Source organism: Oryctolagus cuniculus, chromosome 7 (assembly GCF_964237555.1).
Source record: "Oryctolagus cuniculus chromosome 7, mOryCun1.1, whole genome shotgun sequence".
NCBI classification, from domain to species: domain Eukaryota; kingdom Metazoa; phylum Chordata; class Mammalia; order Lagomorpha; family Leporidae; genus Oryctolagus; species Oryctolagus cuniculus.
Genome location: NC_091438.1, coordinates 154,308,431 through 154,333,235, shown reverse-complemented (window position 1 = coordinate 154,333,235; position 24,805 = coordinate 154,308,431). Strand labels below are relative to the sequence as shown.

General features: G+C 60.1%; 1 protein-coding gene across 3 annotated transcripts in view; it reads left to right on the top strand.

Moving 5' to 3' along the window:
- Positions 1 to 24,805, top strand: part of TMEM51 (transmembrane protein 51) — a 53,876-nt gene that overhangs the window by 17,102 nt on the left and 11,969 nt on the right. The window contains exon 1 of one of the 3 annotated variants that reach the window (XM_051836527.2): positions 2,141 to 2,914. The exons of the other annotated variants lie outside the window; for them this stretch is intronic. The gene's annotated coding sequence lies outside the window, so the exon portion shown is untranslated. Of the gene's footprint in view, positions 1 to 2,140; positions 2,915 to 24,805 lie in introns of those variants that run through there. 3 annotated transcript variants of the gene reach the window in all.

Sequence of the window (24,805 nt, the reverse complement as noted above, 5' to 3'; positions counted from 1 at the left end):
CGTGGAGAGAGCGTGAGCAGGCACTGATCCCCGAGCCCAGGCCGCGCCTTCACGACCTCATCCAACCCCTGCCACCTTCCCCAGCCCCGCCTCTAATACTGTCACACGAAGGATGAGGGCTTCCGCGTGTGAATTTTGGGTACACACAAGCATTCAGTCTATAACAGGGCCCTACCATCCACTCAGTTCCTGAGGCTAAAATCCCCCGACCCCCTCGTCTTCCAGTCCTAAGTACAAATCCAACCACAAGGTCGTATCCACTTGTCGGCCTTGACCCTGGGCACGGGCAGTAAAGCTCCTAACGGGCTCCCTGCTGCCCCCTGCCTTGCCCATGTCCAAGTTATTTATGCCCCAGGGCCTTTGCACGACTGGGACTCCCCCACGCCCCACATCTGCTGCGCTGCCACCTCGCTGCCGTCTGTGAGGGGTCTCCCTCGGCCCCCACCCCCCCACTCCGACACTGCTCTGCTGCCGGTCTGGCCGTCTCGCCGTGCCTGTGTGTCTCTCCGGTGAAGAGCAGCTCCGGGAGAGCAGGCTTTCTCTCCTCCACCCCTGTGTTCAGAGGGGACCTCAGGGACTCTCCTGGGTGTCAGCACCCAGGAGTTCAGAGCAACCCGGCCTTCGTCTCGTTGACTCCGTGTTCAGGGCACCCAGGAAACGTCCGTGGAGATGAGGGATGCGTGAAGTCCACAGAGATGAGCTGACCTTGTGAGCTCAGCGTTAGGGGAGCCGCAGAGAAGTCTGGGGTGGCAGCAAGAAGCCCTGGCGTGCGGCTCTGCCTGCTTCGCGTAGGCGTCCGGGACTGGCACGGTTGGCTGAGGCACGTGGCCTGCGCTGTCAGGGCCCGGGGAGACCAGAGGCCCCCGAGAGAAGGCGCAGGGAGAGCCGGACAGGGGAGGTGGAGGCCAGAGCAGGTCTGCGTCCCTGATGGGGCTCTGGTCTCCCTCCCCGGAGAGCCCTGGGTTCCTCGGTGCCCGGCCCAGGGCCCTGCACACGGCACCCCAGCACAGGGGCTGGTCGGGACCCTCCCCAGGAGCTGGGACTTAGTTCAGTGCCCTGAGTGACTCCTCTGGGGTTGAGACGGACATGGAGGCTGCAGGTTTGGTGTTGCTGGGGCTGGGGAGGGCTCAGAGAAGCTGGCCGTGGGAGCGGTGGTGGGCGGGGCCAGGAAGAATCCCTGGGAGAATTCCTGGCTTTGGGGAGAAGCTGGAAACCCAGTAAGTATGGAATTGGGCAGGGAAGGCACACACCCTCCAAGGAGCCCGCAGGGGAGGCATGAGGCAGCAGGGAGCGGTGGTGACTGTGGCAAAACCAACGGCACCAGAGTTACCAGGTTGTCGGGTCCTGCGCGTGCAGTTACTCACGCTGTCAGAAGCAGCACCCCTCCTTATTGCATGTCACAAAGGCCACCTCGAAGGCCAGGGCCGCTTCAATGCCGTCCTTGGGCTGCCAGTTGGAGACCAGGGAGCAGGTGGCATGGTGGGGGGGAGGGGGAGGAGGAGAGAGCACCCAGGTTCCGGAGCGCTCACTGCGGGCAGCCCCGGGCCACCTGCCTTACATGGTGTCCCCAGAGCCCCCCAGTGCTGCGCTGAGGGAGCTCCCGCCAGGGCCTCCCTTTACAGAGGAGGAAACCGAGCCTGGGGGAGGGGAAGTCGCTTGCTTCCCTCTCCCCCTCCTTTGGGTTGCAGAGTGGGGGCCGTCTGGGGACCCCGCTGTGTGCCATACAGAGCTGGGCGAGGAGGCCCACCCAGAGTGTCCTGGAGGAGATGGATGGGGCTGAAGAGAGGGAGGGAGGACCACGGGGAGGGGCTTCCCTCCCCGAAGCTGCAGAGGAAGCGAGATCAAGTCTGGCACGATGGTGGTTAGTAATAACCTAGTAATAACCGTGCCCTGGGATGAGGCTCCCCAGCTTAGGGAACATCAGGGCAGCAGATCCCCGTTCTCTGAATCCCCGCTAGGGCCTGAGAATCTGGATCCTTAGCAAACCCCAGTGCCGGGACTACAAGGGTCCTCCACTGAACAGCAGGGCCTCAGGTGCTGGCTCCTCCGCCTCCCGACCCCATCTGCTGCACGGCCTGCCTTTCTACACCTCATAGACAGCGGCATCATTCGGTCGTATGGGGAGCATGCCCATTTGACAGATGAAGAAACTGAGGCTCAGAAAGGTAAAACAGCCCAGAGCCACTGGATTTGTGTCAGCACCAGGCTCTATTGCTTCTGTCAGATTGGTGTTGGTGCCCTTGGGGTCCCAGGTAGGGGGACGCTGAGGGGTGTGTTTGAATGGCACAGTCAGCCCGTAGCCCGGAGGATAAGGGGCCTGAAACCCGCTGGAAGCCTTGGCAGCCAGCGCACTGCGTTTCGCCCTGGGAGGAGCAGCTGGTACCATTAGTCAGAACAAACCACCCGGAGCCAGCCCAGCTCCGGCAGCTGAATGTGAATCCCAGTGGGGGATGACTCAAGGGCCATTCATTAGGAAGCCCGAGTCCTCGGTGACCCAGAGCAGGGCTTGGCACCTCCAGGAGCTGCTCACCCAGACAGAGGCCTTCCAACGGGGCGGACTGAGGATCCGCACCCGGCCTGGGAGGCGGCAGCACCGGGCGGAGGGCTGCCGGAGGCGCTTCCTCCTGTGGCCCTGCCGTCCTGGCCCTGGGTGTTTAAGGAAAGAAGAGCAGGCGTCTGCCCTCGTGGACGGGGGCGCAGGTCGTCTCAGGAGCCCCCGGGAGCCGGCCCAGAGAGCCTCTTTATCAGCTGGTGAACGGGCAGACACCCCGCCCGGTAACTGCACAGTGAACCTCGGGAAGACAGGGAGCAAAGGGGCTTGCACAGCCCACCCCGGGGGAGCAGGGGCAAACGCAGGAGCCCGGACTGCAGGATTCCACTGGCCTGAACTGGACCGACAGCAGCAGAGAGCAGGGTGAGCGTGGAGGGAAGGGGGCGCACCTTCAGGACTTCTCCTGGGGCCAGGGTCAGTTTATACCTTGATGCGGGCGGTAGCTACGTGGACAAATCCGGTTGTCAAAACCCATCGGCTGTGTGCTGAGATCTGTGCGTGTTGCTGCGGACAAATCATTCGTTAATGTGAGTAGAGAGCCCCGGCCGCCCAGAGCCAGCAGGCTGGGGCGGGGCCGCCTGTGGAGCACGCCTCAGGCAACCCGCTGCCCGGCCCAGGCTGCCCACGGCCCGGTTCTCACTGCTGAAGCCTCTTCTGGCCTGGACAACTGAGTCTTTGAAGATGCCAGGCACTCAACTGTGGGTCCTTTTTTTTTTTTTTTTTTTTTTTTTTTCAAAAGTGTAAGCCTAATTGGGTCAAGTCTGGCCCCAGGGCTGTCTCCTGACCATACGTGAGACCAGCTCTAAGCCAGAGACAAAGCGGCCTCAGTCAGCAGGCAGATCCTGGCCGCGTGGCGGGCAGCCCAGGGCCTGCAGTGCTGGGGCGGAGGGCGGGGCGCCCTCACTGCCTGCAGCGGGCACCGGGCACCGGGCATCAGGTGGAACTGGGCTTCTGCCCCCGGCTGCCTCCGGAGAGTGACGGTTCAGGCCTTATGTGGAGGAGCTGGTGTGATACAGACAGCACGCTGGTGGTTTGGAGTATGTGTTTATTTATTTATTTATTTTTAAGCCTGATTCATTTATTTGTAAGGCAGAGTAACAGAGAGGGAGATCTTCTGTCTGCTGACTCACTCTCCAAATGGCCACAACAGCCAGGGCTGGGCCAGGCTGAAGCCAGGAGCCAGGAGTTCCAGCCAGGTGGCCCACGGTGGGGTGGCAGGGACCCAACACCTGGGCCGTCCTCCACTGCCTCCCAGGCACATTGGCAGGGAGCTGGATCGGAAGTGGAGCAGCGGAGACGTGAACCAGCGCTCCAGGATGGTTGCAGGAGTCCCAGGCGGCGGCTGAACCCGCCTGCGGGTGTGTGTTTAGTCCTAGGACAAGATGCAGTGTGCGGCTCCTACACACTCAGCGTCCCTCCCCGCCGCGATCAGCTGTGCATCTTTGTGGGAGTCACTTAGCCTCTCTGAACCCAGCCCTTCATCTGTATGATGATGAAGATGGCCCTCCCTCCTCCCTCCCAGAACTTTGACTGCGGAAGCGCTCAGCAAGATTTTGGGGTATCTGCATGTACCCGTACATGATGAGATATTTTGAGGAGGGGACACAAGCATCATTACGAAATTCATTCCCACGTTTTAGACAGTTTCTCCCGAGAGCCTGAGGGTGATGTCCTACCGCGTTCTCAGTGCACCTGCGTTCCGAGCGCGCCCTGTCGGGGAGGTGGGGTGTGTGGGAGTCTCGGCTCGGGCCGCCTCGGCAGTGCTCAGGAAGTTTGGAATTTTGGGGCGTCTGGCCTTTCCGATGGTCAGCTTAGGGGTGCTCAGCCCGAATTACCTAAATTAATCCTCATTTAAACCCTGTGGGCGAGGTGCTCTTTTATCCTGATTTCTAGAGCAAACGCCGGAGGCTCAGGGCCAGCCCGCTCGCCAAGGTCACGCCGCTCACTCGACAGAGGAGGAGCTGGAAGGAACAGGGCCCAGTGCACCTGCTGCTCCGGGGGGCGCAGGGCAGTACAGAGGGGAAGGAGACCCGCCCTGCTCCAGGAGGGCCGGCCGTGCTCCCAAAGCCGTTCCCGGCCCTGCTCTGTAACGTGGAGGTGGCTGCTGCCTGCAGAGGCCGTCTTGTGAGGGCGAGCAGGGTCAGTGGCACCCTGCATGCCGCGAGCCTGGCGTCCTGTCACCTGCTCTGTCTGTGACCCTGCTGGGCAGGGCTCCTGGCTGCCCTCCAGGAAGTGCCGGGCCAGCTCCCAGCAGGTGTTGCAAAACAGCCTTTCGGAACCCTGTCCAGGGAACCAGAAGGCCCCCTGCGAAGTGATCTCTTGGATTCCCTCGTGTAAAACCCTCAGAGCCTTGCTCCCAGGCGCCACTTCCTAGCCGTCCCGTTTTGCTCCACGCCAGGTGCCCCGGTTCGGCCACCGGGCTGTGTCTGAGCGAGCTGTGGGCTTCGTGGCACCAACCCAGCCTGCAGGTTAGAGGCCGGCGCGGCGGCAGGAGCCGGACAAGGCTGGGCTCAAGGTGAACAAACATCCCTTATGTGTGCTTAGTTTGTGTTTGTTTTCTTTTTGGCCTGAGTCTTGAGAGCCACAGTGTGGATTTTTCAAGTTGCTCTGTTGCCTTTGGGTTGAAAACATCAATAAAGGGTGAACCATCAAACCTCACCATGCAGCTGCCTGCCCGAAACTCCACAGGGGCCAGTTTGTGAGTTAAAAACGTGTGGCGGAAGCCAGAGAGTGTCCCTTCTGGAGTCAAATCCCTGCTCTTGTCTTGGCTGTGGGACGTTGAGGGTGTGCCATTCTGTGAGCCTCAGTTTTCTCATCTGCAGAATGGGCACAGTCGTGGCACCCACCCCGGTGGGGCTGTTGAGATCAAGCAGGCCAGGTGTTAGCGCAGTTGAGGGCACACCGTTCGCACTCAGGGAGCGTCAGTGCACGTGGTCCTTGGTGTGCCAGCACCACGCTGAGTTGCAGAGTTCCAGGGTCTTCTCTGATCCGCTGTGTGACTTCTACTTCACCCCTCTGAGCTTCAGGCACTTCATTTGCAAAGTTGAGACACCCCCAACCCCCGCCTTCCCTTTGTAAAGGACGAAACCCAGGGAGGCGACTTCCTGTATGGCTTGGAGTGGAGGCTGGGGGCAGACAGGCAGGAAGTGCTGTGGAGACAAAGCAGCAGATCCCGGGGCGGGGGTGGGGGTGGGGTGGGGGGTGGATATTTGCCCGGTGGCTCTGAGGCTGGAGCCGTGCCAGCCCGACAGAGGGCACAGAGATGCGGGCCGATTCCTGAGTGGAGTAGCCCCCGCGTCGCCCCTGCCTGCAGGCGGACGGTTCCCATCAGCAGTCTGCCAGCATGTGGACCCACAGACCTCGCTTACGGATTCCCAACACAAAGATGTCACTTAGCGAAGAAACGTGCGAAGGGTTCACTGTTCCCCAAGGCCGAAGTCTTTGCTTTGTAGGCTCCTTCTGCCCAGTGTGGAGTGCTGTGCTGATTGGTTTACACGTAAGAAGGTGGTATTGTGCAGAGGTCAAGACTGTAGTCCCAGGAGCAAGGTCACGGCCAGCCAGGCCCTCGAGCTTCCCTTACTGTCTGTTCTCAGCGATGAACCGACTTTGATGACCCTGGCTTTGGATCGCCCACCTCCAGCTGTTATGGCCATTTGGGGAGTGAACCAGCGGATGGAAGGCCTCTGTCTCTCCCTCTGTCACTCTACCTCTCAAAGAAATAAGTGAAATCTTTTAAAAAGAAAGAAAGAATAACAAAGAGGGAAAGACAGAGAGAGGTTGATTTACCATCCACTGGTTCACTCCCCAAATGGCCACAATGAAGCCAGGAGTCAGAACTCCATCTGGGCCTCCTGTGTGGGTGCAGGAGCCCAAGCGCTTGGTCCAACCTCCACTGCTTTCCCGGGCCATTAGCAGAGAGCTGGATCGGAAGAGGAGCAGCCAGGATTCGAACTGGTGCCCACATGGGATGCTAGCATCGCAGGTGGCGGCTTTACCCGCCCTGCCACAGTGCCAGCCCCTGGTACTGCTGCTTCTGTGTGCCTGGCACCATCTGCCTGTACCAGGCCCCACTGAGCTGACCTCTGGGATGGGCCACTGGGGGTGGGGGAGAGAAGCAAACATAAAACCAGCAAACAAGATGATTGCCAGGTGCGAGCACAGCTGTGGAAGGTGCCAAGAAGTGGGGTTACATGGGGTGACTGCAGATGTTGGTTCGAAAACCTCCATGGGGAAGTGACATTTAAGTGACAGGTGTGCAGGAGCCAATGATGATGGGGCGTGAGCTAGAGGAGCCCTTTCCAGACTCACAGGTGCAAAGCAAGGCAGAGAAATTGCAGGGTGGTCCAGCGGCTGCATTTCCAGGCAGCGGGGGCTGCGGATCCCAGGACACCCTGCGGGGGGGCCAGGGGCTGGAAGAGGCAGAGAGGGTGGAGCCAGGGTCCAGATGGCAGAGCTGGGGTTAGGGTTTGATTCTCGGGGCAGTTGGAAGCCGGGCAGAGGAGCGACAGACGGACGGACGGTTTTAGAAACCTGGTGGGCTGCTGTGTGCTGGGCCCGGGGCAGCAGCTGGGACACCCGGTAGGAAACGGAGGTAGTTGCCCACGTGACGGTGGCTTGGACAAGGGTGGCCGCGATAGCAGAGGCAGGAAGTGGGTGGATTTGAGATCCGTGGGCAGGTAAAACTGGCCACACCTGCTGAGATGGTACATACCGATAACTTGAATGATATTAATTATTAAGTGTGCTTCTCTTAACTTTCGTAAGCCATTAGTGGAGTTCATTAGCAGTTCTCAGCAGGGCTATTATGCCCTCCCAGAGAACACTGGGCAAGATTCGCGGCCCTGACTGGGGACACGCTTCCCCGGCCACTGGTAGGTGGAGGCCAGAGACCCTGCTAGAGGCCCACCGTGCCCGGATGTAGAATGGGGTTCTATGGAGGCCGGGGGCGGGGAGAAAATGTAATGAGATCATGCATGGAAGGTGCCCAGGCCGAAGGGGGAGCTGGCCAGGCAGCAGGACTCTGAAAGGCTTGCTCCTGGGGGTGCTGGAGCCGGGGAGGGATCTTCCCCGAGGGTGGGGTGGGCACTTTTGCCTTTTGTGAAGAGCAGCATAGAGAGCAGGCTGGAGGCAGGGAGACCACCCAAGAGGCCTTTGCTGTCCGTGTCCAGGGGCGGTTGCCTTGCACCCACAGCGGGAGTGGAGCCCTCCTGGAGCGTGCCCTCCCCAGCCCTGCTTGCTTGCCTGCCTCCCCTCCGTGCCTGGGGAGCCTCAGCAGTGACTGTTGGGGGGGCAGGCCTGTGTCTGGGACCCCCCCCCCCGCCGTGGCTGTTGGCCTTTCCAGGTGCACAGACTACTCTGGACCACCAACACCCGCGTCCCCCTGGCCCCTGACAGCTACCACTCAGCAAAAACCCTGCTGTTGGGCCAGAGAGAGCAGCTCCTGGTGGGAGTCCAGCACCCAGATCCTGACTCATCTGCCCCATGCAGCAAGGCACCCCGCCCCCCAGCGCCGCCCCTCTGTCCCCAGCCACTGCCTAGCCTGCTGCTGGACAGGGTCAGTTTCTCCTGTGCCGCTGCCGCGCCCACCCACGCCTCCTCTGTTTCTGCTCGCTCTCCTCTGCTTTGGGCCGTTTGCGTCTCCTCCTGCCCGTCCTCCCTCCCCGCCTCCCTGGCTGTGTTTCCGCCTTTCTTTGGCCCGTCTTGGGTGTGTGGCAGGCAGGGTCCCCTCGCGTGTCAGCCTGCCCCGACATGCCTGCACATGCATCGCCTTCCCTCTCCCCTGTCTCCTGCTTGTGTGTCTGTTTGCTACATGTGTGCTATAACCTTGACAATGACACTCCAGGGGCAAGCCTGGCTCGTCCACCCTCTGTTCCCACTAACAGACCGGCGACCGATGACAGCGTCTGTGGGTGGCAAGTTCCAGGCCAGTGGCCTGGGGACAGATTTTCAGCTCAGCTCCCTGGGACTGTGTTCTTCCTGGGTCATTTCCACGGCCACGGCCACAGCCACAGGCGTCTCCTAGCAGGCAGCCGAACGTCATCCTCACAGCATCCTGGCCCTAGAGAAGATCCCGCAACCCTGGGATTCGGGCCTTGGGCTCCAGAACATGCGCTTTTGCGGGTGTTTGCGAGCTGAGTGCGCAGGCCGAGGCCACGCCGAGGGGGGGGTTGGTGGCGCCAGCTGCTTGTTCGCTCAGCACTAAGCCAGCCTGGGGCAAGGAGCTGGAGGACAACTGGTACGTTTTGTAAATTGGGTTTGTTTGTTTTTTTTTTAAGTGATTTTTACAACTGTCTTTACTAAAGCAAAGAGGGTCTTTCTTGGTTCATGCACCTGAAATAGAAGTACTGGGCGCTGCAGCCGGGTCCCTGGGCTCAGGGCACGTCCCCCTCGTGCTCAGCCGGGCTGTCAGGAGCCTGACCCCTGGTCACCGGCAGCTCCAGGCTGCAGCCTGTGCTTCCTAAGGAATTGGGGTTCTGACTGGGTGAGGCCCTGCCGTCTGGGAAACAAGATGAACTGATTGGCTAGGTCTGGCCCCACCCACTGGGAAATAATAGGAACCAATTGGCTGGGGCTAGACACACCCTCTAAGAAGCAGAACCAGCTGATTGGCTAGGTCTGGCCCCACCCACTGGGAAATAGGAGGAACTCATTGGCCAGCCTCAGACACACCCAGTTTTAGAACCAGAAGGAGGGGACCTGGATCCTAGGCAGGCATGTATCTGATCCAGGTACCCCAGAGCAGCCTGGCCGTCTCCTGGGGGCCCCCAAGGCCCTTGGTAGGCACTCGTGTAGCTTCACACCTGGGAGAGACAGTAGCGTCCTCGTCGAAGGATCCTGCAGCGACTCCTTTTCCTGGGAACAAGACTCGTCCCTGGTTTTAGCTGTTCGGGATTTTCCTGTTTGGTGTCAAAACTTTGCAAAGAGCAGGCATAGCCATGGGTACCTGGCATGCGTTGTTTTCTCTGCCTGCTTGTTGCCACGTCCCCCAGTACCTGGTGGCTGCAGGGAGATGTGGCATCCAGAGTTCAGCTTTGCTCCTGGAACCCACCTCCCCCTTCCCCCCAGGCCCCCCTCCCTCACCTGGCGGCTCCATTCCCCCCCCCCCCAGCTCAGAGAGGGCACTCAGGACATGGCAGCCGCTGTTGTGATGGTCATGGCCGCCGTCTGTCCAGGCTCAGGGAGAGTCCTGACCCTGGCAAACCCTCAGCCCCGGGGCCTCTGCTCCCATGATTCCTCCACACCGAATGCTTGCAGGTGCAGTTCTGGGCGCACCTTCCGGATCCGGACACCCTGAGGGGTGGATGTGAGGCTGGCATGGCTCCTGGCCTGCGCGGAAGGGGTCCTCAGAGGAACACCATGGATGCACCCATGATGCACTGGGGATCCTGGCTCCTCTGTGGGGCTCTCGGGGCAGGATCTGGGCTCGAATGAGGACAGGGCTGGCTAGGAGCGGGTGGCCTCGTCCTCCCTGCCGTCATGCATTGCAGACAAGAGGGCAGCTAGGGAGCCTGCTGCTGATTTGCTTTACAAAGCTGTGCAAAGCTTGGGGGTTGAGTCTTAACCCCGACACGGTGCCGTGGCAGCTCAGGGAGGGCAGAGTCCTCGGACACGGGACAAGGCTTCAGGCAGTCCATGAGCCCCGGAGTGCGGGGGCTGAGCCAGGCTGGCGGAGACGCTGGGGCTCCGCATTCCGCCTGGACCTTTGCCTTCTAAGTCAGGTGAATTTAGACCTTGGTGTCCCTCCTGGCCACTGATGGTCTGGCACAAGCGCACACTGCCTGTGTTACCAGAAAACCTCTGCTTCTGATGCTCACGGTGCAGTGTGGAAGGGTGCAAGCCTCCTTCTCTAAGGCATGGCTGGGGGCAGGTGAGAGGCAGGATTGTCCAAGGGCTGGGAAGGTGGACTCTGGACCCAGGCTATATGGTTCACAGCTTCGCCCTGCTACTTATTAACAGGAGACCGGGCAAGTTAAGGAACCTGTGTGGCCTTGGCTTCTGCACCTGCGGCCTGGGGACCATGGCAGCACCATGTTCTTGGAGGGTAAAGGCTGTCACCAGGCTCAGAGGCAGCGTTCGATGCATGCTTTGGGAAAGAGGACCCTGTGGGAAGATGTGCAGTTCTCCCAGTTTGCTGTCTGCACCTGAAGCTCCAAGAGCCATGTGTTAGAAACCAGAGTAGGGGGGCCGGCACCGTGGCTCACTTGGCTAATCCTCCGCCTGCGGCGCCGGCATCCCATATGGGCGCCGGGTTCTAGTCCTGGCTGCTCCTCTTCCAGTCCAGCTCTCTGCTCTGGCCTGGGAGTGCAGTGGAGGATGGCCCAAGTGCTTGGGCGCCTGCACCCACATGGGAGACCAGGAGGAAGCACCTGGCTCCTGGCTTCAGATCGGCGTAGCTCCGGCCGTAGCGGCCATTTTGGGGAGTGAACCAATGGAAGGAAGATCTTTCCTCCCTCCCTCCCTCCCTCCCTCCCTCCCTCCCTCTCTCTCTCTCTCTCTCCCCAATTCTACCTGTCAAATAAATCAGAAAAAAAAAAAAAAAACAGAGTAGGGAATTTTATTCCAGGGGGCAGTCCCAGGAAAGCCAGTGAGCCCGGGAAATTGAACCGGCTTTGTGCTCAGGGCCCTTGGGCCAGGCTGAATCATGCCCCTTGCCCCTGTCCCCAGAACAAAACATGTGTACCCTAACCCCAGAGCCTGTGACTGCGCCTTTGCGTGGTAAAGGGGTCTTTGCGGGGGTTGTCCTGGGTTCGCCAGGTGGGCATGATGTCAGGTTGCAAGTACCTGTAAGAGAGGCAGGTGGGTTGGAGGCAGAGAGGGAGACATGGTGATGGGAGCTGGGGGCGGGGCCTGGGGAGAAGCACTTTAAAGAGAGAGGAAGCGGGGGGATGCAGACCGGCAGACAAGGAAACGGACCCTCCCTGAAGCCCCCAGAAGGGCGGCAGCGCTGACCACAGCTTGAGTGTAGACTTCGAAGCTCCAGGAATGTTTGGGGGAGGAGTTGACGTTGCTTTAAGCCATAACACGTGTGGTCATTTGTCGCAGCGGCCGTCGGAGACTCCCACAGCCCTTCCCAGGGGAGCAGCGGCAGCTGGTTAGCAGATTTTCCCTGTGTTGATGAGGGGCCCAGAGTGTCCCTGGACACCCCTGCTTGGGTCACCATGGCCCTCTGCCCCTCCCCCTCCCCCTCCTCCTGGGCCTCTGCATTCCTGTGTTGTGCAGCCAGAGTGCAGATGGGTTTTTCAGCCGTGGTTTCTTCCCTGGAGGGGAGTCTGAGCCCATGGAACAGCGTGCCCTGTCATTCTGGGGATTCCTAAGTCAGGGCCATTGCCACGTGCCGCCCCGGGTCCTCAGTCACGCCGGACACCGGCCCTCGGTCTCCCTCTCCAAGCTGCCGCTGCCGTCATAAAGGGGACGCTGGCTACAGCTCCGGCAGTGGGATGCATAGGTATGGGCACTTGCATTCGGGGATCAACCTCCCTGCACCTGCTCCAGGCCGCAGGCTGGCACTGGACTTGGGCTTCTCATGCACGCGGGCCTCTGGCCTCCCCCCTCCCCCGCCCCGAGTCTTCCCACAGCAGATGACAGCTGTGGCAAGCAGCGCACCTGCCCCACACCAAGCTAGGACCTCAGAAGTGGCCGGGGACGTAGGCGGCCCTTTCCTTCACAGAGGGCAAATGAATTAAACCCAAGTCCCACAGACTCCACAGGCTGTGTGTTTCCCTCTATAGAGTAGCCCTCCCTTTAAAAAAATGATTTATTTTATTATTTATTTGAAAGGCAGAGTTACAGAGACAGAGAGGGAGAGAGGGACAGAGAGGGAGGGAGGGAGGGAGATACAGAGAGAGAGAGAGAGAGAGAGAGAGGGAGGGAGGGGGATACAGAGAGAGAGAGAGAGGTCTTCCATCTGCTGGTTCACTCCCCAGGTGAGCCAGGAGCCAGGAGCTTCCTCCGGGTCTCACATGGGTGCAGGGCCCAAGCACTTGGGCCATCTTCCACTGCCTTCCCGGGCCACAGCAGAGAGCTAGATTGGAAGAGGAGCAGCCGGGACTAGAACCCAGCACCCATATGGGATGCCAGCGCTGCAGGTGGAGGATTAACCAAGTGAGCCACGGCGCCGGCCCCCTCAAGTAGTGTTCTAAGCCCCTCATATACAGATAGCACCAAACTCTACAGAGGCTATGCCTTTTCCTGTAGACGAATACACGACCGTAATCAAGTTTAACCTACAAACTAGGCATGCTAACAGGTGAACAATAACCAATGATAAAGCAATATACTGGAATAAAACTGCCAGCACCTTGGGGCCAAATAAGAATGAGCTGGACACAGCACTGTGTCACCGCAACAGTCGGTGTGATAACGAGATGGCCGCTGGCGGGCAGGTGGGGACCACGGCATGGCTACATGGACCACAGGGCTGGCTCCCATCCCGGGCAGAACGGGATGGCCTGAGAGTTCTTCACATGACCCCGAATGGCATGTGGTTAGAGATTTATGACTTGCTTATTTCTGGAATTTTCCACGTAGTATTTTTGTACCAGGGTTGACCGTGGGCAACAAGCCACGGAAAGTTGAAGCCATGGGTGAGGGAGATCTATGGTGCTGCGATGCCAACTACTCGGTCACTCAGCAGACACTAATTAAGCACCTCCTGCATGCCCCGGGCTTGTTCCGGGACCGGAAGAAGAGCCATGAACAAGCAAGACGAGACCCCGTGCCTTGGCGAGCCCGCACTCTGCCACAGTGCGTTCCTGCGGGGACAGAATGGGAGCCCCGTCTACAAGTTCCCTGCTAACTACATCATCTTTTCAAATGCACAGACAAAAGTCCTTTTAATACCATATTTCACTCAACCTGTCCAAAACACGTCATTTCACTGTGGAATGGATGTAGAAGTATTAGTGAGCTGTTCTTTTCGTCTCGGAACGCTGATGTGTGTTTTAACCCCTTCGCCGCACAGCTCAGTGCAAACTCACCGTGCTTCAAGCTCTGCGGAGCCACGCGTGGCTGCTCTAGTGGCTCCTGTCATCTGAAGCAAATTCACTCTGGCTGGCTGTCACCAGTGGGCTCAGCAGCCGTACTGTCTGTCCATCCATCCACCCACCCACCCACTCCGGCCTCTTCCATGCTGGGATTGCACTGGCCACGCTGGGGGCTCCGTGGCTCCGTGTGGCTGCTGAGGTGTGGAATGGGGAAGCAGCATTTCTCTGTGCAGTGGGGGAAGTGGGGGGCCTCAGAGGGGTGCGTTAATCCCCCCCCCGTTTGTGCCCCGTCACCCTCAGCGTCCCCTGCAGGCCGCTCTCTCGCTTTCTTTTTGTCATCTTTATGAGCGCTCCCTTTCTCTGCCCTCCCCTACTCCGAACTTCCCGTCCCTCTCCAGGGACATCGTCCTGGTGGCTGCCTCTTGTGGCTTTGCGGGAGTGTCTCCCACTCCCATGGGGAGTACTGGATGTGTCGCCCGGAGCCCCGGAGCACCAGCCTCAATCGCTCGCTTCCTGCATAACTCACTCCCCGCCTTCCTTCTGCTTTTTAAAGATTCGTTTTATTTATTTGAGAGGCAGAGTGACGGGGAAAGAGAGAGAGAAAGAGGGGTCGTCTGTCCCCTGGTTCACTCCCTAAATGGCCACAACAGCAGGGTCTGGGCCAAGCCAAGGCTAGGAGCCGGGAGCTTCCTCTGGGTCTCCCACGTGGGTGCAGGGACCCAAGCATCTGGGCCACCCTCTGCCGCTTTCCCAGGCGCATGAGCAGGGAGCTGGGTTGGAAGTGGAAGCCGGGACTCGCCCCGGAGCTCACGTGGGATGCTGGCACCACAGGCAGCGGCGTAGCCCTCTGTGCCGTAACGCAGCCCTCCCTTGCTTTTGTCAGCCAGTTCTTTGGTTTTCCTGATCATACTGGGACTCGCGTGTCCCACAGTTTGTTTCACGCACCCCCACCTGATTCAGCTGCTTGTGGACACCTTTGGGGTTTTCCTTCCTGGTCTGGAATGTCTGGCACAAGCTCTGCTTGAGCGATGAGCCTGCCACATCCTGGATCTGGTCACAGCACAGGTCACATCGTCCTCACAGTCTGAGTCTGGGGGTGGAGCTTGCCCAGGGCCTCGCGCTGGCAGATGCAGACCCCAGAGCCCAGCTTGGGCAGTCCCAGGGCTCCCACATCTCGGCCTTGACCCTGTTGGGGGGGGGTGAAGGAGGGGGTGCAGGAGGCGTGGCTTGCGGCAGCGACACCCAGCAGGCCTGGCTGAACCGCTTTTCCTGAGATGTGATGAGAGGTCTGAGTACTTGTGGGTCCCCTGGCTTCACCCCGAAAGAGCTCCTGTCACCCTCGCTGGAGGCAGCCGTCAGCCTGGAGCTGTGAATGCCATCGCTCGGCTGTAGACGTAGAATCCACGGCTTCCGAGGGCTGCGCCCCACCCCCGCCCCCAGCCAGGTGTGCGTCCACCTCGTCCGCCCCTCCATTCTGCACCCGCAGACTCCACGCAGCTCTCTTGCCTGCCACCCTAAGCATGGCGCCCCACAGCGCCCCTGCTGGGTCGGGAGTGCAGGGGCCGGGTCTCTGCACCGGCCGGAGCTGGCTGTGCCTTTCCCAAGAGCCAGCCGGTCGTGTCCCTGTCTTGCCAGCTCTGCGTTCAGGGCCACCGTGTCGGCAGCTTGGGAGTATGGACGCCACAGGACCTGCCAGTGCTGGCACAATGCTGGTCACTCCAGACGGACTGTGTGTGTGTGTGTGAGAGAGAGAGAGAGAGAGAGAGAGAGAGAGAGAGGCAGCCCACTGCCATGGGTCTGTGAAGACTGACTTTGATGAAATTACGTGGCCCCCATCCACAATAACCATCCACACATAATCATTGAAAAAAAAAAGTCCTGTGTTCTCTGTTTCAAAGGGACGTGTGAGAAAGGTGAACGTGTGTCATGAGGGTGACAACGGAATATTGTAACTCCCCGCTGGGCGCATCCAGTGGCCCGGGGGAGGGGAGTCGTGCTGTGGTCGGAGGGCGGTTGCTGGTCCTGGCCCTCTTCCTCTTTTTTATTCCTGTGGGAGGGAGCACCCTTTCGGCTGCAAGGGGCAGAAGCCCCCCACAGAGAACCTGCTGGGGCTGCAGGTGTGCAGGCGGCACCGTCAGCACTCACTCTTCAGCCTCTTGACTCCGCCGGTGCCTTGTGCAAGTTTGCTTCTCCACAGCTCCCAGCTCGCCTGTGCCAAGGATTCTCCTCCCTCCCTCTCTCTCTCTCTCTCCCTCTCTCTCTCTCTCCTCTCTCTCTCCAATTCCAGCGCAGAAATGTGAAGCTCATTGGCCCACTTGGGTCACCTGCCCTTCCGATTGGCCAGACCTGGGGCATAGCCCCACCCCAGATCCAGAGCCAGGGGCAACCAGGTGAACCGAGAGTGGGGAGGGCCCGGACGAGGGACAGGCAGGTGCTGTTCTGGGCGGGTGGGAGTGGCGTCCTCCAGCTCCTGGGGCACCAGAGCTGCCTGCGGCCCCTCCCCGTTGGAGCCCACCCCTCTGAACCCGCGGCCCCAGCCTCTGTGACCGGGAACCTTCTCAGCTTCCTTCCTGGGCCTGCTCGCTCCCGCCTCCGGCTCGGGCTGTGCCCGCCCTGACTGTCTGCGCCCCAGCTGACCGGCCCTCCATGGATGGGCGCTAAGTGCACAGCCGGCCCCTGGCGTCCTCCCTGTCCAGGACCCAGATCTGTAGGGGGCGCCATGGGTGCCCAGAGCCTGCGTGCGCTCCTGTTTTCTTTAAGTGGTCTCTGGGTGGCTCAGAGCACCATGGGTGGAGTGGCCACTGGGACAAGCAGAAGCCAGCCGGCCCGGCACAGGGGCAGGCTTTTCCGAATGCTTTTGCTCGTGGTTGGTGGATTCCAGGGAGGAGAGGGCCGGCTGCATTTTCTCTGCAGGAAAGTACCGCGATTGCCATCTTACAGATGAGCAAACAGGCTCCCAGGGGTGCAGGGAGCAGCTCGTGAGCTGAGAGGCCAAGGCTGGGCCAGAGCCCTCGTCTGCACATGGCCGCTCTCCGCGTGCAGGGCCGCCCTGGCTCTGGGATTCTGTGCCTTTGCCTGTGGCACCCGCCACAGCGACTTCCGTCCGGCCTCAGCCCTCGAAGCTGCCCACCCCGCCCTGCAGTCCTCCCCCGCCCCTCCTCTCCCCTGCCCTCATTCTCTGTCGCCTCCGCCTCCTGAAGCTGCCGTCTGCAACCAGCACAGTGTAGTCGGTCCCTACCGCTCAACGGTGCAGAGTAACGCGTTTATTATTTCACGGTCTGCCTCATCCCTAGCAGAGCTGCTTGAGCTCCTGCCATCACATCTGCGTTACAGTGGGAAGGACGAAAAGGCCAAAACGATGTGTCCCCTTCATGGAGGAGCCCTTGCTGGATGTCCCTTACCCTTGTACACACGCCTGCATGCATCCCACTGGCCAGAACTCACACGGAGCAGCCGCCTGGCTGCCTGCGAGGCTGGGGGAGCTGTCTTCACCCTGGAAAACTCCAGAAAGCTCAGCGGCCATTTCCTTCCTTACTGAGGAGGACGGGGATACCAGGAACACAGACGGGCAAAAGGAAGCCCCCATTGACCGAATGCAAGCGTGGGGCGGGTGCGTCGGGCAGGTGCGTCAGCCCCACCTGCTTTTCTTTCTGCCTCCAGCACAGGTGGGAGAGGAACCCTCGGCAGGCTCCCTGCTTGGCGGTGAGCTGTGCCCTACAGGTGGCGGGTGGCACCTCGCTGGTCCTGACGCCATTTTCAGATCACCTTGGCGAGAGGAAGGGCAGCGGGCAGCGGCAGGCGGCTGTCCAGCTCAGGGCTGTCACCTGTGGCCGCCGAGGCCACCTCTGTTCAGTTCTCAGCAGAATTTTTTTTTTTTAACAAATAGAGTTAGACAGAGAGAGAGAGAGAGACAGAGAGAAAGGTCTTCTTTCCATTGGTTCACTCCCCAAATGGCTGCTATGGCCGGCGATGCGCCGATCCGAAGCCAGGAGCCAGGTGCTTCCTCCTGGTCACTTGGGCCATCCTCCACTGTACTCCCGGGCCACAGCAGAGAGCTGGCCTGGAAGAGGGGCAACCGGGATAGAACTGGCACCCTGACCGGGACTAGAACCCGGGGTGCCGGCGCTGCAGGCGGAGGATTAACCTAGTGAGCCGCGGCGCCGACCAGTTCCCAGCAGACTTAAGACCTGAGAAGAGTGAGTGGGGGCGAGGCTGGGCCAGCATCCCGCTGTGGGAATCTGAAAGTCACTCTTCCTCTGGCGCACAGTCTTGACGCCTACTGCATACCCAGCATTCTGCCCTGGCACGGATGGGGCATTTGCTCCTCAACCCCGTGATCTTGGCGGATGGCTCTTGCTGGATGGAGGCGGGGTTCCCTCCCGCCCAGGTGCCCACTGTGCCTTGGCGGCGGCGGCAGCAGCGGTAGCAATAGCGGTGACCTGCAGGTGGTGAGCTCTCAGCTGAGGCTGAGGGTAGTGCTGGCCCCGCTGGACGAACCCTTCCCTGGGGCCGTTCTCGGGGCGGAACCGCGTCCCTCCCTAAGGCTGCCTATGGAAGTCCCGCCCAGATGAAACTGGGTTTGGAGATAGAGCCTTTTAAATAGAAGATTAAGGTAAAATAAAGTCACCCGGGCGGGCCCTAATCCGCCATGACTGGAGTCCTTACAAGAGGGCGAGGGCTCAGAGATACATTGAGGGGGAGGACATGGGAGGAGGGTGCCCGGGCAGAGCCGAGGACGGGGCCACCCCCGGCTCCTGCACCATGACAAAATGCGCCTCTGGTGTCGAAGCCCGAGTCAGCGGTGCTGGGTAGAGCAGCCCCCGCCAGCGAGCCCGGGCTGCCCCGTGTTCACCTTAATTCCAGTGTTATGATTAAACATCCCGCCATCAATTATTTACAACACATCCAGATGATATCAGGGCCACAGGCACCCAGGGTGACTCACGCGGGGGAAGCTGGTTTTGATGAAGGGGAAACGATACCAAGGGAAACCAGGAATTTTACCTCCTGACCACGGAGACCGGAGACCGAGGTCAACCCAGAGAAGGTTTCCGGCAGCCGGGGCGGAGGAGGGAGACTGGGAGGCAGCGGGTGGTGGGCGCACGCACGCACGAACGTCTGGTTTCAACCTGTGTGATTTGAGCAGGTTGCTTAGCGCCTCTGATGGCCACGCGCGCCATCTGTGAAATGGGGATTATTCCAGAAACTTTGTCCTGAGGCTCATAAGTAGTAACCCGTCCATTAAAGTGCGGTCGCACGGCGCGAAGGCTCCTTATCTGTATTGCTTGGGACCAGAAATGTTTCAGATTTCAGAGTCTTTGGAGCTCAAAAGTTTTGGGGCATTTCAAACTTTGGGTTTTGGGATAAGGGGTGTTCCATCTGCATTAAATAATTGATAGTAAGTGATTAACCAACAAGTGGAGATGTGATTATAATATGAGTTATATAAATAAAATAGGACACACTGTCATCATCGTCATTAGTGAATAATGAATGCGTGCCTGGCGCCCAGCTCGCGCCTGGAAGGACGCTCGCTGTTGCTGTGGTCACAGAACGGAATCGTCGGGAGACTCAGTGTGACAAGCGGCTTCCTCCGAACCCGTGACAGGAAGAAGCCAGGGGGCTCATGGGAGCAGCGCTGGCTAAAATGCTTCAAGATGGAAAGTGGAGGAAGAGGGGTGGAGGGAGAGGGGGTGCAGCCAGACCCCCCTCAGCCGGAGACCCAGAGAGCTCTGGGCAGGCACTTTGGGAACCACTTCTGTGGACACAGCGTGGCTGTGGCCAGAAAGGAAAGTGCCCCGCCGTGGGCAGGACCCTCGGCCCCCAGGCGCGGGCTGGTCTCCTGCATCTGGGCCGGGAGCAGAGGGCTGGGGCTGCGGCGGGAAGGCCGGCCCGGTAGGTCCGCGCAGGGCTGGCTCCTCCAGCTCCCACTGGTTCGGGTCAAAAATTCCTCCTGCAATGAGCGCTTCAACTTGGGCCCTGTGTGGTCCTGAGGCTGTGCCCTTTGGGGCAGCAGGAGAGCCGCGTGCCCGTGACCGCGGGTGAGATCACCCCTGCTCTTCGCCCCTTGCAAAGGAGAACAGGTGCACGCTTGGCTCCTGAGCGGCCTCCTGGGTTAAAATGCAAACCCGGGGTGGGGGGGTGGCCCCGGGTGCTGAGCCTCCTTGCATACCGGCGATAGCACAGAATTCGCCAAGTGATCGGTGTGTGCAGGGTTAAGGCCCTGCACCTAACCAGACCAACTCTTGGGTAAGTGGACAGCCTTGGCCTGGGACGGAGTGGGCAGGACTGCAGACCCCAGACCTGGCAGTGGGAAGCAGCTCACGTTTGCCCGCTTGCGGTGCTGTAGGGCAGAAGTCCAAAACCAGGGGCCAGAGGCAGCCCGTGGGCACCTGCATCCCTGGGCTGTGACCTGTTCCTGGCGTCACCCCAGCTCCTTCCTCCCGCTTTGCCCTCCTCACCTCCCTCTGGAAGGAGCCTGTGGTGGGAGTGGATCCACCTGGCAGTGTGGCCCACTCAGGACCCTTGACTTGTTTTTTTTTTTTTAAAGATTTATTTATTTATTTATTTGAAAGGCAGAGTTACAGAGAGGCAGAGAGAGAGAGAGAGGTCTTCCATCCACTGGTTCCCTCCCCAGATGACTGCAATGGCCAGAGCTGGGCCAATCTGAAGCCAGGAGCCAGGAGCTTCTTCCGGGTCTCCCACACGGGTACAGGGGCCCAAGGACTTGGGCCATCCTCCACTGCTTTCCCAGGCCATAGCAGAGAGCTGGATCGGAAGTGGAGCAGCAAGGAGTTGAACTGGCACCCATATGGGATGCTGGCACTGCAAGCGCCGCAGTGCCGGCCCCAGGGACCCTTGACTTAATCCCAGCCCCACAGGCCCTCTGGCCGTATAAGGTCATGGTCACAGATTCCAGGGCCCTGATGCAGCCTGCCACGTGCCTTTTCCCAGACTCAGAACCACCGGTGAGCAGGGAAGTAGCCCTGAGCCGACCCCCCAGCCCTCTGCCTCTGACTTCAGTGGCCTTGCCTCGGGTTAGCGCCTCTCCCAACCCAGCCTCTGGAAAGCTGGCTGAGGGCTCGCCTGCCTCCGGTGGCCTGCCCAGGGTGACTCACACATTCACTTCTGTTGTTCTTAAGATTTACTCATTTATTTGAAAAGCAGAATGACAAAGAGAGGGATCAGTCTTCTGTCTGCTGGTTCAGTCCCCAGATGGCCACAGTGGCTGGGGCTGGGCCAGGCCGAAGCCAGGAGCTCCTTCCAGGTCTCCCACGTGGGTGGCAGGGGCCAAGCACATGGACCATCCTCTACGCGTTCGCAGGAAGGGATGCTGGTGTCACAAGTGGCAGCCTGACCCCGGCATGGCACGGATAACTCGCGTTCAGAGCCTTCCTCTCTGCCGGGCCGGGCTCAGGCCTGTCCTGTGTTAACCCGTCGATTTTTCACCTCTTATGGTCTCTGGAGACTGGCACGCAGGCTCCTGCCTCAGGGCCTTTGTTCGACTTTCCCTCTCCCTGGAATGTCCTTCCCCGGCCAGCCAGGTTGTCCCTTCCTCCCCTCCATCAGTTCTTGGCAGTCGTGGGGACTGGGTGCACTGCACTTCTGCCTCCCGTTAGCTCCCGGGGTTCCCTGGCCTTTGCCCTGCCGGCATGGCTGACGGTGAACCCCGCGGGGAACTTCCTCTCTCGCAGCACGCAGCAGGCCCGCCCCAGGGTGGGGGCCCAGTTACTGTTTTGTTGGGTGAGTGAATACTTAACCCCTATCTCAGCTCACTGCGCTCCTGAGCCCCAGCAAGATGGGCCCACCCCCTGGATTCGCCGCCTTCTCACTGAGACCGAGAGCCGAGAGGTCTCTTTGGGTCACCAGTACTTAGCCGAGCTGGTGGAGGTGGGGAGCCCGGCCTGGGGTCCTGCCTGTGGGAGGGGCGTGAGTGCTGGCAGACAGCCCGCAGGCCCTGACCTCACCAGCTCTGCCCTCCCCTGCAGAGGCCCCCTGGGGGCAGAGTCCAGAGAATCCCGCCCGTGTCTCATGGGCTACGTGCTCCATGTAGTCACATGCCGTGTCTGGGACGGCCAAGTTCACACGGGACACTGATGGGGAGAAGTGGAGAATCAGGTCGGGCCCCACTCCTGGCCACTCCTGGCTTCCAGGCGTTTGGCTTTCACTTCCTCCTGGCTGTCAGCGGCCGTGACCGTGGAGCCAGCCCATACTAGCAGGAATGCGGCCCGGCCGTGGGCTCCTGCATCAGGCTCGGCCCACAGGCTGGGTTTCTGCAGCCCAGTGGATAAGGAAGGCCTGTACAAAGCTGTACATAGCTCACTAAGCTATGAGGCCCCTGGCGAGTTTCTCAACCTCTCTGTGGGGTCAGATGGACAGCAACAATGCGTAATAGTGAACCCCCTGCTGTGGAGTGGATGTGGTTCGGGGGGTGTCCCCAAGAGCTTCATGTGCTGGAGCTGGGGCCCTGGTGTGGGGGTGGTGGGGTCTGTAAGAGGTGGGGGTGCCCAGTGGAGGCACCGCCCTTGGGAGGGATGGATGTCGTCCTGGCAAGATCCTGCCTGGCTCCCACCAGAGCAGGCTGCCATGAAAAGGGAGACCCTGGCCCTGCACCTGCGCCTTTCTCTCACATCACAGCCTCTCTCCCTCTTGCTGCCCCCTCCCCATGCTGGGATGCAGCGAGAAGGCCCTCCCCAGGACCCCGCGGAGGCCAGGGCCAGCCCTTCGGCCTCCAGAACCGTGAGCACTGTAAACTCTCTCCCTTCTGAAAGACAGCCTCGGGTGCTCTGGAAAGGGGACCAAGTCCCTGCCTCGTCCGGTTGTCTTGCAGGGATAAACAAGCTAAATCGCGTGAAGGCCGTCTCTGTGGGCCGCGGGGAAATGGCTGGGAGCCGGCACCTGCACTTGGCCTTGTCTGCTGGGGGGCGGCCACCCCTGGTGGCTCATCCCCAGGGACACCAAAGGCCAAAGCCTGGAGCTGGCCCAAAGCATCAGGTTCGCTGTGAGCAGATGGTGACGGGAGGGCCGGCTACTGCTCTGCGCCCCTGTCCTGTCCCGGTTCAGGAGGGTCCAGAGATGTCACCTTTCCCGAGAAATGGTGAAGACTGGGCCCCTGAGGCAGGGTCTCCAGTGCCAGCCTCCCCAGCGGGGGCACACGCTGGCCACCTGCCTAGAGAAAGACATTGCGGCAGGCCCCCAAGAGCAGACACGTGGTCCTTGAACTTGCTCCTGGGAGTCGTCAAAATGAACCTGTCTTCCTCTGCTTTTTTTTTTTTTTTTAAAGTATGAGTCCAAGACACCATTTTTTTTTCTTAAGATTTACTTATTTATTTGAAAGTCAGAGTTACACAGAGAGAGAAGGAGAGAGAAGAGGTCTTCTATCCACTGGTTCACTCCCCAATTGGCTGCAATGGCCAGAGCTGGACCAATCTGAAGCCAGAAGCCAGGAGCTTCTTCCGGGTCTCCCACATGGGTTCAGGGGCCCAGGACTTGTGCCATCTTCTACTGCTTTCCCAGGCCACAGCAGAGAGCAGGCAGCGGCTTTACCCGCTACACCACAGCGCCGGCCCCTTCCTCAATTTCACCAGCACTTAGCTGGCTGAGCGAGGAGCCTGGTGATGTCGGATCTGATCCAAATTCCCGGACTACTTGCGGGAGTCAGGAGAGGGACCCGGCCCCTTTGCTCTGCCAGCCGTGGGGTGTTCTGAAGACGCCCACGTTCTCGTCTCTGTGGGTGACTCAAGCTGAACCTGTCCCTAGAATGCCCCAGTTCCCCCAGCCCCAGATTCCACAGAGAGGAAGCCTGCAGGGCCCCGCCCCCAGGCCAGGCGAGCTGCTGCCCTGTCCTCCTCCTCTCCGCCCTCCGCAGGCTTCTTCTCCGTGCCCCGCCAACAGCACTGCGTGGTGCTCTGGGTTCCAGAGTCAGACTTGCGTTTCCCTGCCTCGCACTAGCTGTGTGGCCTTGGGAAAATCACTTTCCCACTCTGAAACTCCTGATGCTCATCTATAAAAGGGAACTAGTAACTATTTTTTAAGAAGATTTCTTTTATTTGAAACAGAGTCACAGAGAGAGGGGGGCGGGAAAAGAGAGAGAGAGAGGGAGAGAGAGAGAGAGAGAGAGAGAGAGAGAGGTCTTCCTTCTGCGGGTTCACTCCCCAGATGGTCACGACTGGAGCTGAGCCAATCTGGAGCGAGGAGCCTGCCCTGGGTCTCCCACTTGGCCATCCTCTACTGCTTTCCCAGGCACCTTAGCAGGGAACTGGAAGGGAAGTGAAGCAGCTGGACCCACATGGATGTCGACACTGCGGGCGGCGGCTTTATCCGCTACGCCACAGCGCTGGCCCCGAGAACCAGTGCCTATGCAGCAGAAGGAGCTCCCGAGAGGGCCGGCAGGGAGCCGCAGCCAGCACGCTTTTGCCCTTCCTCACATGTTGACTTCTCTTCCTGCAAGGTTCTAGAATAGGCCCCCACAGCCCCCAGCGCGCAGCAGGGCCCAGGGGTTGGTTAGAGGAAAATCTTCAGGGGAAGGCTATTGGCCTTGCCATTAAGACTCCTGCATCCCGCAGCCTCGTGCCCAGGTTCAAGTTCAGGCTCCACCCCCCCTTCCCGTCCCCCCACCCCCAGTGCATACCCTGGGAGACAGCAGCAGCAGGTGGTGACCTAAGCAGATGGTTCCCCGCCACACGAATGGGGGGTCTGGATGGCTTCAGCCTGGCCGAGCCCTGACTGTGGTAGCCATCTAGGGAATGAACCAGTGCAAGGGGGTTCTCTCGGCTCCTTGCCTCTCTGTTTTCTCTGTTTCTCAAATTTTAAAAAAAATGACAAAAATCTTTTTAAAAGAGACAGTCACCTGTCACCCCTCGTGCTTTTGTGATGACGTGGCGCTGTGGAACCTGTCTGCCCAGCCCGGGGTGTGGCCCCAGCCACCCGCCTCCTGGGAGCCTCTGCAGGACTAGGAGTTGGTGTCAAGATCAGCTGGGTCTGACAGTGCGTCCTAGCTGTGTGACCCAGGGCAGGTGGCGCACCCTCTCTGAGACGTGGCGAGGGAGGGCTCGACCTTGCCTGCAGGTGGCAGGGAGGAGGCTCAGGGTAGAAAGGCGCCCGCCCCTGCTGAGCGGCCCCTCCTGTGACTTCCCTGGCTGCAGACTTCACCGATGGCCTCTCCTCCCCCTGGGCGCAGTCTGGCTCCGCAGGCACCTTCCCTCCTCTGACTCATTTCCAGAGCGCACACACACAGGATCTGAGAGCTGAAACAGGACCCCGCCCCCTTTGA